Here is a 17,687-nt window from a genome sequence, read left to right on the forward strand (position 1 = left end):
TCTTGGTCAGCCCCAAATCGCACCTAGGTCTCGGCATATTGCGACCATAGACTATAATTGGCACTGAGTACTTTTTAGTGCTATTCACACTAAAAATTTACAATTTTTATTTTCTGCATGGATTTTTATTGTTTGGTGTTTTGACTTTATTACTATTTTGATACTGCATAAATACTTTACAAATTGCTCTAGCTTTAGCCTGTCTGCTTTGTGCCGTAGCTACCAGGGAGTCGAGCTCAGGTTAGATCAGTGACTCTAGGTTTATCCCTAGCAAGTTAATGTTCCTTGAGGTGACAAGAATCCACTTTCTTACAATCACTGTGCCCCAAGCACATCATCTGGCTTCTTAATTGCATCTCCAGAGTGCACTCTGTCTCAGGAAGCCTTCTCTATATTCCTAAGACCCTGAATGAAAAGTTACCTTGACCTAAAACCTCCAGATGTTTCTTCTCTTTCTTCATTTTGAATGTCCCACTTGTTACTTTCCATCCCCTGCATGCTCTTTCTGAGCTCAGACTACCCAAAGGGTCTCGTATAAAAATTGTTTTATAGGTTGTTGAATCATGGTTTGCAACACCTAAACACTTTTGTATATTTGCTAAACCCGATTGACGACTTGGAAAAGGTTTTCTGAATCGTTAAACGGGCTTGGGAAACAACAGGGAATCTGTAGGGTTGTGTATAGCATCATTGGACAATACTGCAGACTCCCAAGCATGTGGACCCGGGTTCTAGTCCTGACTCCCAAGCTTGTGGACCTGGGTTCTAGTCCTGACTCCCAAGCATGTGGACCCGGGTTCTAGTCCTGACTCCCAAGCTTGTGGACCCGGGTTCTAGTCCTGACTCCCAAGCATGTGGACCCGGGTTCTAGTCCTGACTCCCAAGCATGTGGACCCGGGTTCTCGTCCTGACTCCCAAGCATGTGGACCCGGGTTCTCGTCCTGGCTTGGGGCTTCTGATAGTAAATCCTGTAGCTCTCGACAAACCTCCTAACCTCTCTGTGCCTAAAGTTCTAACGATGTGAAATCGGGCGCCCAAAATGGTTTTCTTTTATTTTGTTTTTTTCAATTTCAATTTCTTCTTAAATTTGAAGCACCGACTGAACTTGATGGCGTAGTTTATAAACTACGCTGTAAAAAAGTAGAACACTTCCTTCTGGGACACCAGAAAACAGCAAACTTCAGAATGAGGAGGAAAGGTCATTCACAAAAGAGCTGCTTAGTAAGGAGATTTTTAAAGAGAGGTTCAGAAAGCAGAAATATGTGCGAAACTGAGACCGGAGGGGTGAGGGGGTGGGGGTGGAAGGTCGTTCAGAGAGGAACTGAGGCTTGTAAAGAGGAAGGAATCTGGAGGGAAGGCATATTGAGGAGGTGGAAATAAGGATGTGTGGAAGTGCCCTGGTCATGGTACCGTGTAGAGTTGGCACATTTCAGAGAGTGGAATGCCAACTTTGCCACTTTAAAGTCCACCACCCAGATTTCTCTCCTGTTACTTGCTGACTCGAAGCTTGGACCTCATGCAGCACCCCGCTGCCTTTCGGCTAGGTTCAAACTATGGAAATAACATATACACACACACACACACACACACACAACCACACACACACATACAAACATACATACATACATACAACGTCTGCTATCCTCGGATGGTGATGCAATTATGCAAATTCACCGCATTTAGGATACAACGATTGCCAGTGATCTGACAGGCATTTATGATAAACCCCAAAAGAGGTCTTCAGGACATGGATTTGCTTCTGACATTTGTCGGCAGGAACAGCGCAATGCGACGAGGGGTTTAGCGCACAATGCATGATGGGTGTTATTCTACTCAAAGGTATGAGGGCCTGATTTAGAGTTTGACGGATGCCTTAATCCGTTACAAACGTGGCCGATCTCCCGTCCACCGTATTACTTGTGCTACAGGATACAATGGACTTGTAATACAGGGGACCGGTTACTCCATCACAAACGTGGCCGATCTCCCGTGCACCGTATAACTTCTGCTACAGGATACAATGGACTTGTAATACAGGGGACCGGTTACTCCATCACAAACGTGGCCGATCTCCCGTGCACCGTATAACTTCTGCTATAGGATACAATGGACTTGTAATACAGGGGACCGGTTACTCCATCACAAACGTGGCCGATCTCCCGTGCACCGTATAACCTCTGCTATAGGATACAATGGACTTGTAATACAGGGGACCGGTTACTCCATCACAAACGTGGCCGATCTCCCGTGCACCGTATAACTTCTGCTACAGTATACAATGGACTTGTAATACAGGGGACCGGTTACTCCATCACAAACGTGGCCGATCTCCTGTCCACCAGATTACTTTTGCAATAGGATATAATGAACTGGTAACACGGCAGACAGGTTACTCCATCACAATGTGACTGATCTTCCGTCCACCGTATTACCTGTGCTATAGGATATAATGAACTTGTAATACCACGGACCAGTTGCTCCGTCACAAATAAGACCGCTCTCCCGTCCACTGTATTACACGTGCTGTAGGATATAATGTATTTGTAATACGGCGGACGTAATATCCGTCACACTTGTGACAGAGTAACCCGGTCCTAAATTGTGCCTTATTGAAAAATGATGCCTTACAGAGCGCAATTCAACCAGTGGGATATAAAGTAGAGGTTATGAAGCGGAGACGTCGGCTGACCCACATATTTATGGAACAGCAAATCACCAATGGAGGGTGGATGAGTTAAACCTCACCTTGGACGCAGACTGGTAAGAAAATCACCCAGCTTCCCTGGAAAGCGGATACAATGGTACATTCCAGTCAGAGCTCATGTTCCTTCTCTGCCAACCCGCTTGTTACCCTCAATTTTTTAAGAAACAGACTGGGAGGCCGAAGCTTCTCAATCTGCGCAGCAAGATTAGGGACCTGTTCACCAAATGACCTTTGGCAGGTATCCTGCATTACCAAGAGCAGGGCCAAGATCACACATGGCTTTTCTCCAAAGCATGCTTTACATCAATGGATTTCCATGTTGTACTGGGTTTACATTATGAGCCCAAAGAGACCCCCAAAGATGTACGTGCACTATGCAAGTTCCACATAACATTACATAACGTAACGTAATGTATTGTAACCCAACGCAATGTAACGTAACACAACACAATGCAACACAACATAATACTAAAGTGTGCTTTCCAGGCCTGATTCAAGAGACGGAGATATTTTCGTATTTATGTCAATGTAGTCTTGACTTTCAAACCTGCAGAAGGTGCTGACTTTGGGGCACATTTTGCGTTTGGTGGACGGGCGTGTTACAGCAGGTCCTATAAATGCATTGAAAGTTTGGGGTTCAGCTCCATCTACATGACGCAGCCGGATGTCAAACTTCCAACTCCTTTTTTATTTTCACAAAAGAAAATCCAAAAGTGGGAATTTCTTTTTTCAAAATATAAAAAAGACCCCACTCGCCATGGGAGGTTTCTCCCATGGTGTGGGGGTCATTTCGCAGTTTTCAGTGCCCGTCACCACCAGGCTTTATCTATCAGTGACAGAAAGTGAAAACTGGCCATGTGTTCACATACTCTAAATAGGGTGGACGATCACATGCCCAATCTCCCGATGCCCCTTACTCCATCAGGCTTTCAGAGGTGTATTTACGTGGCAGAGAAAAAATACACAATCCTTAGAGGCATGTTCCTATTTCTATGTGTGCAGAATGTGGCACATACAGAAAAAGAAAATAGCGAGGAGAAATGAAGATATTTCTCCATGTTACATCTCTGTCGGGTAGCTGCACCATTTTGCATTACTTGCATTTAGTATACCTGGTTGTGCATCAGAATGCATGAGTGGATGCATGGGAACGCGTGCTCCACCCATGTAATACCTACCCAACGCAGTGTAAAGCAATGCAGCGCAGGGCGCTGCAGTACGTTACTTTTTTTTCTCACAAAGCCATTCAAGGCAATGCACATAGGCCCTTGCGTGGCTTTGTAAATCTCAACTAGCCTTTTGTGTCATGGCTGCGCCAAAAAAGTGGCGCAACCACAACACCAAATGGTAGTAGATCTGGGTCTAGGAAACCTTTCTGCACAACCAAGCTGGACCAGACGCAACCAAACTGCCACAAATAAATTATGTGCCCTAGTGAAATACGTGTACCACTGCCCACGGGCACTACCCAGAGATCCGGAGCGTTGCCTCACGGAAAAAACACTTGGGAATTTAGAGACACTATTCATTGGCGAGCTTGAGTGGCCTCCAGTTCATTTTTCAAAAACTAATGATGCAAACTAAATCCCATTTGGCCCAATAACTGAATGGAATTAAATTTAAAATTCCATCAAATGCCCAATGCCTCCCATCTGGCCAAAGTGGAAAGAGGGCCACGGGACAAGCAGCAGACCCACATGCCGCTGGGTGTAAGTGCTGAGGTGGCGCAACCTATGCACCCGTCACAGAAAGGGCCAGTGGTCCTGTACCTTGGCGCGTGCGCTACAGCTCTTTCTCACACACAGCGCCCCCTATCTAATCAGCATGTGTGATTGTCTCACCTGACCCCAAGGAACACAGACATATGGAGCCGGGTTGCTAGAACTCTTTTATGGATGGGGTAACATTCTGTAAGTTCAGGTTGTGATTCCAGCAGGGAGCATACAAAGTGGAGATGTGTTAACCCCTTCGGTGCTCATGACGGAATGGTTCCGTCATGACCCACGGTTGAGCTGTGCTCATGACGGAACCATTCCGTCATGACCACGCCCGCGCAAGATTCCGCCAGCACAGCGGCGGAATCTGCGCAGCATCGAAGGGGTTAAACGGGTTAGGGCCACTCTTACAGGTTATCTCATGGGCCTGTGCCCTGCACAAGGGGACACAGACTCAACCATCATCCAAAATGGATCTGCACCAAATACACAAGGTATTGGAAAATGGGAGCCCTACCACCCAATAGCTGTGGCTACATAACAGCAGAACAGAAGGTGCAAACAAGGGAACATAAGACACATTGGAGGAGATTCATCAGCACTTTCTGCCAGAGCAAAACCACAAAAAGTGACACACTGGAGCAAAGAGCAAAACTTTATTTGTGCAGGAAAGGAGCTTGCAAAGTAACACAAATAGTGCTTGTGCTGCCTTGCCTACTTTGCTTGGGGGGGGGGGGGGCAATGGGGGGTCCTTGGATGTTCTCATGCTGCCGCCAATAATTTGTGAAGCAAACCCTAGAAACTAAAATGGTAGACATTACTTTGCACCCCACAATAATGCCTCCTCGGTGCAGGCATTTAGTTAGAGCAATTTCTCCTAACTTTTCAAACATTGCATTTGTGCTGCATTGTACAGCACACAGCAGCACACATTTAAAGTGTGAAAAGTTTAAACTTTTTTAGTCATAGTATTTTGTACTAGAATGGTAACCTTCTAATCAAAATAGCTACGCTAATTAGCAAGTACATACATTGCACCATTCTGCAAAGGTGTGTGCATGGCACTAGGCGTGTGTTTACCCTGTGGCACTGCCAGAGAGCAGCAGCACCATATCTTAGCCTCTACTTCTCCGCAATGCTCTCTCCCCTTAATGCGTTCGCTACTTCGTACAATGCAGCACAGAAACTTTGTTTGTAGTGCTGCGTTGCGTGACTTTTTAGTAAATGTGCTCCTTTGTCTTTTCATGCTATGCCGGTGGGTGTGGAATGCCATCCTAGAAGCAACCTGCCAGGCTCAACCCACCCTCTGTTTCAGAAAAGAGCACAATTCTTTGCTTTTAAAGTAACGCCTCATCAATATGTGGTTTCAGATACTCGTCCCTTAAAGGAATGCCCTGCCCCTCTCCCTCCTCCCACCTTTTTACTCATTTTAGGGTTCCCAGCGGGTGCCCTACCGATGCTTCCTTTACCATCCCACCCCGGTACCTACCCACCCAACCACAACTAACTAGGGGCCTGATTTAGGGAGATATTCTCAAGAACGCGTGATAACTACCGCAAAAGTAGCTTAACGCAACTCTTCACATCGCAGTCTATCGCAGGAAATTAAAACCGTGGTAACGTGGTATTCACAAGCCGGTGGTACCATGAGATAGGCTCACGACAACTCGTCTAATGTCCGCGATACAGTCAACGCGACGCTGCAAAAATGTGAAACATGAATGCAGAAAAAGCTGCGATGAGGCCAAGCGCAATACAAAAATCAGTGAAAACCAGCGACAGGCCTGCAATTCCCATGCGTCATGCACTATAAGAGCAACAAAAAAAAAGGGAGAAAAAAATAAACTGCACCATGGATGCACCCGGACCGAGTGCAGAGGCCAACGCGAACCCCACAAGCCCCACAGACCACCAGCAAGGAACCTTGGGGTCGGGGAAGGCCAAGGAGAAGAGGAAGAGGCAGACGGAGTGCAGTCCGCAGGAAAATCAGATCAGCGTCACGGAGGTGACAGAACACTACCACTCACTGAACACCAAAATGACAAACGTGAATGCAGTCAGAGTGTCGAGGAGGTCTATGGAGGAGGACAAGAGGCGCTGGCATGATGTGAAAAGCCAAACCAAGCACAAACCCGCTGCCAACAGGATGGCAGCGACGGCAACAGGAGGTGGGATTCCTGCGGCACAGGAGGAGCCGGAGGAAACGCAAGGAGTTGGGAGTCCGGACACAGCTCGGTAGGACCTGACACAACATCAACAGGGTGAGTAACGACCAGGGCCGGGGGGACGGGGGACGATGGGCACAATGTCACACATGCACAAAGATGTGTAGCACTCTGCACACCCACAATGACCCTGGATCATGTCCCTGATCCCCGTGGCACACTGCAGCACACACACATAGCAATCGCAGCACATCCGACGACAATGTGGCACAAAGTGCAACACCGACACTGCAGAACAGAGGACACAACTGGGCCCGCTCATGCGCAGAAACAGGCCAATCACATCTAACATAGTAGGAAACTGTGAGATGGAAATGCACGTGTACAACCACACATCCGTCATGTAGTCCAAATATCCACTGTCCCACAGCAAATATACAGCACCTCCCAAACAGTCACAATGTACATAGTCATACAGTCTGCATGTAAACTAAAACAATGCACCAATATACATGTCAACACAATGTCAACATGCAACTCCCCTTCACATTGCAGATGGACAAACAACACCTCCAGCAGAGCACACCAGACAATTCATCAGTGATGCTGTAAAGGACCACCACATCTTTGACACCGACGCCCTACAACAGCCCATGGACATCTCAGGCAACCCACCCCCAGGAGCAGGGCAGCCAAGCCACACAGAGGCGACCCCAGCCCCTGCACAGACCACATAGCAGGAAGCACCCGCCACCATGGCTAGCTCCAAACACTTCACCTAGGCACACATCGCATTAAAATGCCAGGTGTCATAATGCCAAAAGGAGGTGGCCGAACTGGTGCGGGTGGGGTCAGAGCTCATGGAAGCTGAAGAAGATCACATATGTGGGTGTTCAAGTCCCATCAGGGACCACCTACACCCCACAAAGGAGACCCACACCATGACAGATACACATGCATGTGTACATTTCCTGCAATGAATCACGCCCAGAGCCCCGGAATCATCATTCACACCCCTACGCTGGACCTCCGTACGACAGCCCACTCCACTCCTCTTATGCATTGAGTGGCTGACGAGAAAGCTACATGTTTAAGGTCTTACCCGCTGCCAGCCGTGACATGGTTGCATCCGCTGTTCACAGCACAATGTAATGTTGGAGGTCCTGGGGCCCTCATGCATACATAATGATTACACAGACACACGCAGATAGTTTGTGGAACTGGCTACGGGCACGTGCACCTGGCCCCTTTATTGGCAGGGCCACATGTACAGTGACGCTTGTGCTGGATGGGTGTGGGGTGAGTGTAAGCCAATCCGCATGGAGTGGTTGGTGCTGGCAACAACTTGAACAGTGAACACCATCAAAACAGAAGCAGAAAACAAAAGCATTACAAAGACAACTGCGGAGCATCATGGAGGTAGCCGGAGCAAGTACAGAGGTCACCCAATCTGCAAACAGAAGTGGCTGTGAGCAGTGCACTGAGTTTGGGGCACTAGAGATGAGCGTGCTCATGTGAAAAAAATGTCGAGGATTGTGCCCCTTCAGGTTATTTCTGATGCAGCTGCAGTGGGGTGTGTTACACGTGCATCAGCTTCCTCATCATTGTCCCAGGTCTCCCACAACACCTGAGGTGACATTGCTGCGTGAACTCACCACAGCACACAACGCATTCAGAAATGGCCCATGGGTCGTGGTGCACTGAGTTAGTGGCACCTGGAGTGCTTAGCAGGGAATCAGGCAGATGATGGCATCCACAACAGGTATGAGCAACTCCGTTAGTCCGCCAGTATGGCTGTTTCGACTCTGGCAGTTGGCGTTTGGAGGTGGTTCTGGCGGTAGTGGCGTGTGCCTCCTGCGGTGATGCGACGTCTGGGCCAGTCAGAACTCGATTTGATGTGTGAGCCCTGGTGGACCGCATTTGAGACCGGTGGCAGCGGACAGTGCAGGGCCACAGACAAATGGCATTGAGGACCCCAAGGCCATCATCTCAGAGGCCATCAAATATCTCACCAGACAGGGTCCCTGACTTGAGCTGCACAGAGTTAGCCACCCTGGATGCACTGCGGCCGGCACAGGCACACCGCCATGGGATGGTGACTTGCGGTGCAGTGAGATGGGCCATGCGAGCTGAGCGGGTCCTCATCGATGTCCGAGGTGAATGTGGTGGAGGGTTGTGGGTGACAGTGGAAGGTGTCCTTCAGGGCATGATGCAGAGGGTAGAAGCCATCCGGAAGCAGCAAATTGAGGAGTGGAATGCTACAGCCTCATTTTCGCCAATAAATCGGTATCACCGACATGATGATGATGACAACCCCCAGTCCATAGACTCAGTCGCCACCAAAGTTCAACCAGAAAGTCCCCATGGCTGTCGGGGAACAGACTTAGTGGCACCGGAGCTGTAGGGGTATGCAGTCTGCGATGAGGCCAGTGCAATGATATAAAAGCTGCCATAAATAAATCAAGACTGAGTTCCTGTTGTGGCCGGAATCCTCAGGATCGTACGTTGCTCTAATGGGGTCCCTCTCTCGACACCACCACGGTCTGAATTAACATTACAGACTCCATGGAGTGGTCCAGCAGGGGGAAGGAAAGGATGGGGACTGCAGGGAGGAAGACCTGTGAAGACAGAAGGAGACAGCGATCAGTAACTCCCTGCCTAGCTTCCTTCCCACCTGACCCGACTCCACCCCCACTCTACGGAGGAGAACGGTACCTGTAAAGAAAGAAAACTCTCAGCGTTGTTTAGGGAACTCACGACCCTTGAAGGATGTACTCTCCAACATCTATAGCAAAGAGAACGTAACATGAGCTAGCGCCCTGGTTTGAGTTGCTCCCGCCACCACCCCTTTTGTTCTCGTAAGACCTTACCCTGGAGATTATGACTTTGATGCAGACAGGGGAGCGGAAGAGCCGGCCTCTGGCTCACTCTCTGAACCCCTGCGGTATAATCGTAAGAAAAAGAAAACACAAAATATAGTCCTGTAGGTTTAGATTATTCCACAATCAAAATAACTGGCACTGGTGATTTGAAAACACATCTGCATTACATCATGCCACACGAATAGGTTCATCACCGGGCCCTCTGCCTTGTCAGAAACGGCAGCTTCAACACTCCCACTACTTCCGGGAGTTCACTCAGGGACTATCCGACAGATCAACCACCTCAAGGAAAATGGGATAGAATTCCCCAAGAAACTGTACTTAAGGCTTTTAGTACAATGTCACAATAGTGCCTTCTTCCCCGCATGAACTTCGTCCTTCGAGTTCGCCAACGCGGGAAGAAAGCACCTAAAACATAGAGTCAATCTAAACAATTCCAATAGCAGCCTTGCACTGTCCTTCGGGTGTTTAACGGGGGAAGGGACCAGATACGAATCCAACGGACCCGTCACAAAGAGACTCCCGTTCCGAGTCTCCGTCCTCAATGGCCACCAGGAATCAAGCTGAGCTAAACACAGCAGCGAACTTAGCTTGGTGCTCAAGGCACCCTTACCAGCCTTCGCGACGTCCAGCGCAGCTCTCGGCGAAGAGTAAGCGGCACTCTCTCTGTGCCCCGGAACCTCTTTGAGCTCGCCGTGCGCGAGCGTCCTGACGTCATCGCCGTCAGGGTTCGACAAGGCTCATGGGATCAGTAGTTCTTCCCTGTACCACGCACTAGGGCGCGATTTGGCAGGGTTCCTTGGGTTCCCGGCAAGTGGGCTTTGACAGTACATCCCCTTCCCGAAGAACCCTGACAAGGACATGGCTTGTTTGGGAAACGCTGGTGAAAAAGTCTGACAAATCTAGGTGCGTGGACCCCTTCAGCAGGTTCCCAGGAGTTCTCCTCCTCACCATACCCCTTCCAGGCAATCAGATACCACAGCTTTGTGCGGTGAATCTTTGAATCCAGGATCCCCCTGATCTCATATTCTGCATCTTCCTGCACCTGTACCTGGGGAGCAACTTTCCCTTTCCTTGCAGGTTTTAACAAAGAGACATGAAAGGTAGGATGGATTCGAAGAGAAGAGGGGAGGTCTAATCTAACCGCAACAGGGTTGATGAGTTTAACTACTCTATACGGGCCGATGTATTTGGGGTTGAACATGCTATATTTTTTAAACCTGATGTTTCTGGTTGATAGCCACACATAATCTCCTATCTTATATACCGGTCCCTGTCTTCTGGTTTTATCAGCGTAGTTCTTATACCTTTCTTTGGTTTTCCTTAACGTTTGTTGAGCCTGGGACAGGAGTTTTTGGATCTGCCTAATCCTCACCTTGACCTCTGGTATGTGTTCCGTTCCCTTGGGGTGCAAAAAAGGAATAAACCTGGGATGAAACCCGTACGAACAGTAAAAAGGTGAGTGTTGGGTGGAGCTATGTGTTGCACTGTTATAAGCTATTTCCGCCAACCACAAGGTGTCAACCCAGTTTTCTGTAGTGCTATCAACGTAACACCTCAGGTACTGTTTTAAACTCTGATTCACCCTCTCCGTCTGCCCATCCGTTTGCGGATGAAAACTGGTGGATAGATCGGGGGAGATTTTTAGGGAAGTACACCACTCCTTCCAAAACTTGGCGGTGAATTGGGACCCTCTGCCCGAAACCACCCGTTGGGGTAACCCATGCAACCTTACTACATTTACCAGTAATATCTGGGCTAGTTGGCCTGCTGTTGGTACCTTCTTGCATGCAATGAAATGAGCCATTTTTGTTAGAGATTCCACCACAACCAAAATCACGGTATGCCCTTGGTCTATAGGCATTCCCACCACGAAATCCAAGGAGATGTTTTGCCAAGGATGGTCAGGGGTTGGCATGACTTGCAACAAACCAGCGGGTCGAGCATGAGATGACTTCATTTGTTCGCATACAGAGCACTCCTTGACCCATTGTTGGAGATCCGTTCGGACTGAAGGCCACCAGAATTGTCGGAGTACTCTCTCTGTGGTTTTCTTTATACCATTGTGACCGGCGCTGGGCAGCGTATGACACCAATGAAACACACGGCGTTGGAGAGCCAGCACTGGGACCAATAGCTGTTTCTTGCGCAACGGCACTCCATCTTTCACCTTCCACTCCGGATGTCGGGATATCCACTTTTTCCATTTGTCTGTGTTGATGCCCTGGGTCACACTCCTCAGAAATGATTCAGTGATCGTGGTACCCAGAATTTTGCTTGGGTCTATAATGTTTTGTTCGATCGGGGCGGTGGAATTCAGGGAGGTGGACTGGTGGGTCAAGGCGTCGGCCTTTTTATTGTCTTTTCCTGGGCGATAGGTGACAATAAAGTCATACTCCGCGAAGAACAATGTCCAACGCAATTGTCGTGGAGATAGGTGCCTGGCTGCCTTCATGAACTGAAGATTGCGGTGGTCAGTGTATACAGTGACAACATGGCGGGCCCCTTTGAGATAATGGCGCCACTCCTCGAAGGCGTCTTTAATCGCGAGCAGCTCTTTTTCCGCTATATTGTAGTTCTGTTCCGCTGCATTTAATTTGCGGGAACGAAAGGCCACTGGATGTAACTGCCCCGTCTCAGGGTGTCGTTGCGATAGAACAGCTCCTACGGCATAATCCGACGCATCTGCCTCCACCATGTAAGGTCTTGCAGGGTCAGCCTGTACCAATATCGGGGCCATTACGAAAGCCACTTTCAAAGCCTCAAACCCCTTTTGAGTTTCTTCAGTCCAGTGAAAGGGGACTTTCTTGCGCAGTAATTTAGTCAAAGGGGCTGCCAAACCTGAGAAGTTGCTGATAAACCGTCGGTAGAAATTGGCAAAACCGAGGAAACATTGAATGTCTCTGATGTTCATAGGGACTGGCCAATTTCTTACTGCCATGATCTTCCGTTCCGACATCTCCTGGCCATGGGGTGTTAAGATCACTCCCAGGAACTCCACGGTGGAAACTCCGAATTCACATTTACTTATCTTACAGTAAAGATGATGTGTCTGTAAGGTTTGTAGAATGGTTCGAACATGATGGCTATGGCTCTCCACCGTGGGTGAATAGATGAGCAGGTCATCGATATAAACCACTACTATGCGATCCAGGTATTCACGGAGAACGTCATTCAGGAAAAACTGGAAGGCAGCAGGCGCGTTACACAGTCCAAATGGCATAACCAGATATTCATACAAGCCGTAACGCGTCTTAAAGGCAGTCTTCCATTCGTCCCCCTTTCTTATGCGTACCAAATGGTACGCCCCTCTAAGGTCCAGTCGTGTGTAGATGACAGCCTTCTGTACCTGTTCCAACATTACGGGAATTAATGGTAGGGGATATCGGTTTTTAACCGTTATGGCATTCAAAGCCCGAAAGTCAATACAAGCTCTCAGCTCACCGTTGGCTTTGGGGATAAAAAACAGTGGCGACGCCGCAGGGGACTTGGAGTTACGAATGAATCCCAACGCCAAATATTTGTCCAAATATTCCTTTAGGTAGGTGTTTTCTGGTTCCGTGAGGGCGTATACTCTGCCTGAAGGTACCACTGCCCCGGGAATTAGGTCAATCTGGCAGTCGTATTGCCGGTGCGGGGGTAGTTTCTCAGCTTCTTCTTCGTTGAATACTGCGGCGTAATCCTGATATTCTTCTGGCAAGATCGCTGCATGTTCCACAGCGGTGGCCACATGATGTACCATGGCCAACAAACGCGCCGGGCTCTGGGGGGAAGGAATACAATTCCTTTGGCAATAATCGGAAGTGTAGTGTACAGCTTCATCCATCCAATTCACTTGGGGGTTGTGTAACCGTAACCAGGGCAGTCCCAGTATTATCCCATATTGTGGAGCGTGGATGACGTTGAACACGAGTCTTTCCACATGGTCCAACCCATGGCTCACTTCTACCGCCTTGGTGTGGAAACGAATAGGCCCGGCCTCCAGTTGCTTCCCATCCACCGCATACACTACTTCAGGGATTTCTTTTTCACAGAGAGACAAACCGATCCGAGCGGCAAGGTTGTGGTCTACAAAACACCCCGTCGCTCCGGAGTCCAACATGGCCGTGATAGCACAACGCTCTCCCTCCACTAACAGAGAGAGCTCAAGAAGAAAGTGTTGTTTGGCAGTCGGCGGGGCACCGCTCAATGAAGGAATGTGGATATGGCTTGAAGAGACCCCTTCTCCGTCCTTCAAGCTTCCTCATTTCCCGAAGGACCCTCTGCTGTGGCTGCGATTTGTCGCCGCGGTTCTATCCTTGGGTTTTTGTTTCTCAATAGGCATTCCCTTATGAAGTGCCCCTTCTTTCCGCAATAAATGCAGAGGCCTTTCTTCCTCCGATACTCTCTCTCTTCACTCGTGAGAGCGGAACACACGGTTCCCACTTCCATGGGCTCGGCTCGGGCTACCTGTGTGCTCTCTGGATGCCGGACTGGTTCCAACCGCCAGGGTCCCCTGTCCTTTCTGCGGTTTTCTCCTTTTCGCTCGCTAAGTCGGTGATCCAACCGCAGAACGAGGTTTATCAAATCCTCACAGGTCTCCGGTTGTGGATCGATCTGAGCCAACACGTCTTTCATATCTTCCTTTAATCCCTTATGAAAGACGGCTAGCTGTTTCGCTTCGGGCCATTCAGTCTCCGTAACAAGGCGCCGAAAAACATTGAGATAAGTTATCAGGTCTCGATTCCCCTGTTTCAGCTCCATAAGATCCTTATCAGCCGTAAGCGTTGCTGCTCGACGGTTGAAGGTTTTTTCAAAGTCTTTGATAAATGAGTCCCAATCATAGAGCAAGGGATCATCTCTCTTCACTAACGGCACTGCCCATTGGGCTGCATCCCCAGCTAGATAGGAAATGAAGAAGGCTACTCTGGCATGGTTAGTGGTAAACGCCTTTGGTTTGCAGGAAAAGTGTAACATTATCTGGGTAAGGAACACCTGGACCTTACTGCTTTCCCCATGAAATCTCTCTGGGGTGGCCAAGGGAACCGGGGTGGGGATCTCCACTACCAAGGGAGCTGAATGTGCTGTGGCGGAGCTCCCTACGTTGAAGGGATTCCTCTGCATCCTTTCAACCGTAGCCTGTAATGCCGCCGTTTCAGCCCTAGAAGCGGCTAGTTCGGTTTGGACCATCTGTAATGCCACCAAAACTCCTTCTAAGGAAGCCATGGCTGCCCGAGGGACAACGTACGACCGGGAGGATATAAACCGTGGGCCGCTTACTCTGTTGTGGCCGGAATCCTCAGGATTGTATGTTGCTCTAATGGGGTCCCTCTCTCGACACCACCACGGTCTGAATTAACATTACAGACTCCATAGAGTGGTCCAGCGGGGGGAAGGAAAGGATGGGGACTGCAGGGAGGGAGACCTGTGAAGACAGAAGGAGACAGCGATCAGTAACTCCCTGCCTAGCTTCCTTCCCACCTGACCCGACTCCACCCCCACTCTACGGAGGAGAACGGTACCTGTAAAGAAAGAAAACTCTCAGCGTTGTTTAGGGAACCCACGACCCTTGAAGGATGTACTCTCCAACATCTATAGCAAAGAGAACGTAACATGAGCTAGCGCCCTGGTTTGAGTTGCTCCCGCCACCACCCCTTTTGTTCTCGTAAGACCTTACCCTGGAGATTATGACTTTGATGCAGACAGGGGAGCGGAAGAGCCGGCCTCTGGCTCACTCTCTGAACCCCTGCGGTATAATCGTAAGAAAAAGAAAACACAAAATATAGTCCTGTAGGTTTAGATTATTCCACAATCAAAATAACTGGCACTGGTGATTTGAAAACACATCTGCATTACATCATGCCACACGAATAGGTTCATCACCGGGCCCTCTGCCTTGTCAGAAACGGCAGCTTCAACACTCCCACTACTTCCGGGAGTTCACTCAGGGACTATCCGACAGATCAACCACCTCAATGAAAATGGGATAGAATTCCCCAAGAAACTGTACTTAAGGCTTTTAGTACAATGTCACAATAGTGCCTTCTTCCCCGCATGAACTTCGTCCTTCGAGTTCGCCAACGCGGGAAGAAAGCACCTAAAACATAGAGTCAATCTAAACAATTCCAATAGCAGCCTTGCACTGTCCTTCGGGTGTTTAACGGGGGAAGGGACCAGATACGAATCCAACGGACCCGTCACAAAGAGACTCCCGTTCCGAGTCTCCGTCCTCAATGGCCACCAGGAATCAAGCTGAGCTAAACACAGCAGCGAACTTAGCTTGGTGCTCAAGGCACCCTTACCAGCCTTCGCGACGTCCAGCGCAGCTCTCGGCGAAGAGTAAGCGGCACTCTCTCTGTGCCCCGGAACCTCTTTGAGCTCGCCGCGCGCGAGCGTCCTGACGTCATCGCCGTCAGGGTTCGACAAGGCTCATGGGATCAGTAGTTCTTCCCTGTACCACGCACTCGGGCGCGATTTGGCAGGGTTCCTTGGGTTCCCGGCAAGTGGGCTTTGACAGTTCCCAATGTGTGACTTACTCAACCGCAGTGTAAGCCCGAGGCAGAGGTCAGCAGGGGCCCACAGCCACCTGTCATTGGCTCGCGCACAGAGTTAGTGACACCAGAGCAGTTGTTGGCAGTGCTCGATCACCTCCGTAACGAGGATCCTTTTTTCCTCTGGACTGCACCACGTCTTCCTCTTACTCCTCTACATGTGTTCAATGATATGAACTCTGCCATACACAAATCAAGACTCAGTTCCAACTGTGTGACCTACTCGAATGCAGTGTAGGCCGGAGGCAGTAGTCCGAAAGGGACCACAGACAGGTGTCATGCGGATGCTATGGACAGAGTTGGTGGCATTACATCGAAGGGAGTATAGTGACATAAACTCCACCATGAAGTATGTACTCTGCCATTGCGTAATCAAGACTCAGTTCCATATGTGTGACCGACCTGGCAGCTGTGTAGGCCGGTGGAGTATGTAAATGAGAAAGGAGTACTGCAGGCCTGTGTCGCGGGGGCCGTGATGGTCTGAGGAGGCTGCTAAGCTCGCAGGCCTCGGGCTTGGGGCTTGCGCCGGCACGTGGTGGGCCCTCCTTGACACACGCCGGTGTCGGTAGGTGAGCAGTGAGGGCTGGCTGCGCAGGGGTGGGCATGACCGGTCGGGGACCAGCAGCCCGGGGTGCAGCAGGCGCACAGGTTTGCAGGCAACACCGCTCGCGGCAATGGCGTCGGCCTTGTGGCGGGCTGGGAGGCGCCGCCCTGGCAAAGATGTTGGGCATTCCGGAGGAGAACCACACCCAGAGCTACGTGCTTTTTATTCACACCCCTACGCTGGCCTGGAGTACGCCAGGCCAGCCCATTCCGCACACGCTTACAGGGGGGGAACGGCACAAGCTTCATTCCGGGATCTTCCCCACTGGATGGGCTGACATGGTTGCGTCCACTGTCCACTACACTCCATACACCAGCGGTGTATGTAGACAGGAATATGTCTGTGGTCTGCATACTGCAGTCTGTCCAGCACATCTCCACCACACTTGGCATTGTGTACCTTCTCATTCATGGTTCACTTGCCTCTGTCCCACATGCTTGGTTCCCACCTCTCCCCACATTCCGCCATTGTGTGGCTGAGATGCCATGCCGTTGATGGCTCATGTACATGGCTAGCCTAGGTCGCTGCAGTAAGTTATGCTGTCGTGTCTGGTGGGTGGGCATGTTGTATGGCATATCGAATGTGAGTCTGTGACGTGTGCATTCCCAGAGTTGTGATTTGCATGATTGTGGAGTTGGGGGGTGTGGTGTGTTCATTTGATACTTGCCAATGAGCAGTGCATTTCCGTATGTGCCAGCCTGGAAATGCTGGTTGATGATGGACTGTCGGAAGATGTAGGAATCATGCACACTGCCTGGGTAGTTGGCATCGACGTTGGTGGGGATTTCCTGGTGGTCCACTGTTGCCTGCACATTGATGGAATATGTGTGCTTTGGGTTGCGGTTATTGTGTGGCACAAGTAGGACATGTGTGCAGTCAATTGCCCCCTGACATGTGTGGGCAGCCAGCTGTGGCATAGACGCCTTGCTTGGTCTCCAGCTTTTCCTGCGCAGTGTGGGGGACGTATAGATAGTGTGGTACCAAGCTGATGTTGGCATCCAAGACAGTTGTGGGTAACTTGGATTGGGCTGGCTGTGAGACTCCTCCGACTCTGGCAGTTGTTGTGTGGAAGGTACCAGAGGCCGAC

This window comes from Triturus cristatus, chromosome 6, assembly GCF_964204655.1.
Source record: "Triturus cristatus chromosome 6, aTriCri1.1, whole genome shotgun sequence".
NCBI lineage: Eukaryota > Metazoa > Chordata > Amphibia > Caudata > Salamandridae > Triturus > Triturus cristatus.